Raw genomic sequence first — 1586 nt, 5'->3', positions numbered from 1 at the left:
CCAACTTCTCCAACCTGGTGGCCTCTGGGACCTCACCCTCCACCTCCACCATCTGGAAAGATGATTGAAACAGTATGAGTTGACTTATAAAACACGTTTTGTCTTTTTACTTGTTGAGTGTTTGGAGAGGATGCAGTGATGGCACCACAGGGCTTTCAGGTTAGCCTGAGTGAGGACAGTGTAATGTGCTTCAAATTTCTCAGGAAATGAATGAAATGGGCAGTCGTTTCCACCCAGTGAGCTGGGCAACACATGTGTCTGAGAAGGAAAGAGGCCTTATACATGCTGACTCCCTAGGATGTAGCTTGTACAGAGACCATGTGCTGGGCTCTCTGAGGGATGAAACACACCCCTAACTTTATTTCTAGCTAGTTGAGACCTGAACTGTTCACAGATGCTTGATTAGTTATAAAAACTCCTGAACCAGGGCCATGTAGACCTTCCTCAAAGGACAGGATCAGATCTCCCTCTTGTCCTCAAGGGTCACCTGAGGCACCTGAAAAACCCTCTGCCCCTAGTACGGGACATGAGAATGTGAAAGAGTTGAATATAATGAAACCTGTTGCGGATGGTTTGTTTTTCTTGCACACAGTCTATGCAAGTCAGAATCAACTTCCATCCCCCTCCATCTTTTATGAGACCTAGGACATGGTGCAACTCCCATGGGGAATATCAGTTGTGTCTCTACCATGGATGCAGAGAAAGACAAGGTAAATTCTGTTGCCTATTTCAGTTGCAATGCTTTCTGGAAAATTTATCTGACCTTGTCTGGTTTTCTATGCCCTCTGGTATTTTTACTGTTTGATTTACATCCTCACAAGCCTCCAGACTTCTCCAGTTTAAGATCATCATGTTAGCTAGTGCCTCTGGACGCCACAAGTGTGTGGAGGTGGAGGACCACGTGGCTATCACTTTGTGTTTGTGGAAATAACTTGAGGAGAATGACACTTCACTGCACCCTCAAGTCTTCTGGAGCATGGGACACCTTTCTCACTTTCTTTGCATGGGATTATCCTGATTATTTTCATTTTTTTTCCTATTTCAGAGTAGGCCATGAATTTGTTCAGAATGTCTGCTATGAGCCTCGTGACTGGAAAAGATAACAACACTTTCCAACATTATATTGTGTGCTTTGTGCAGTGTTGAGGGTTCTTAGTTAAATTTCAGAACTCATTACTGGTCCTTCTGTGTTGGTCAATGTGCAATAGAGAAGTTCTCCCAAGCTTTGCGCAGTGGCAGTATCATAGCCAATGAGGTTTATCCGAGGCGCGATTATTGCTCATCGAGAATTTCTCCAGTTGTCCCCTAGGTGGAAATACTCTGAATTTTCAGAAGCGGCATGTGTAATCGAAAATGTACGTGGAACTTCAGTCGTGAAGGGAGAGAATCAGTGATTACCTGCAGGGCCAGTAACTCACAGAGTTCTTCAGTTGTATTTATATGAGCAGGTTCAATTGTGTCCCAGGAACAGTTGCAACTGGTACTTTGTCTCATGATGCCTTATGGGAGTTTTACACCTGAAATTGAGACATGTTTCTGTTCATTCTTTTACGTAGAATTTCTACCTCCCTTTTACAATGGGACAA

The 1586-nt window shown here is 43.8% G+C and overlaps 1 pseudogene; it reads left to right on the top strand.

Moving 5' to 3' along the window:
• Nucleotides 1-1221: 1221 nt before the first annotated feature.
• Nucleotides 1222-1374, top strand: LOC125159691 (uncharacterized; annotated as a pseudogene).
• Nucleotides 1375-1586: the final 212 nt, after the last annotated feature.

Source organism: Prionailurus viverrinus, unplaced genomic scaffold, assembly GCF_022837055.1.
Source record: "Prionailurus viverrinus isolate Anna unplaced genomic scaffold, UM_Priviv_1.0 scaffold_59, whole genome shotgun sequence".
Classification (NCBI taxonomy): Eukaryota; Metazoa; Chordata; class Mammalia; order Carnivora; family Felidae; genus Prionailurus; species Prionailurus viverrinus.
The sequence above is the reverse complement of the archived record's forward strand: the minus strand, read 5'-3'. Positions and strand labels throughout refer to the sequence as shown.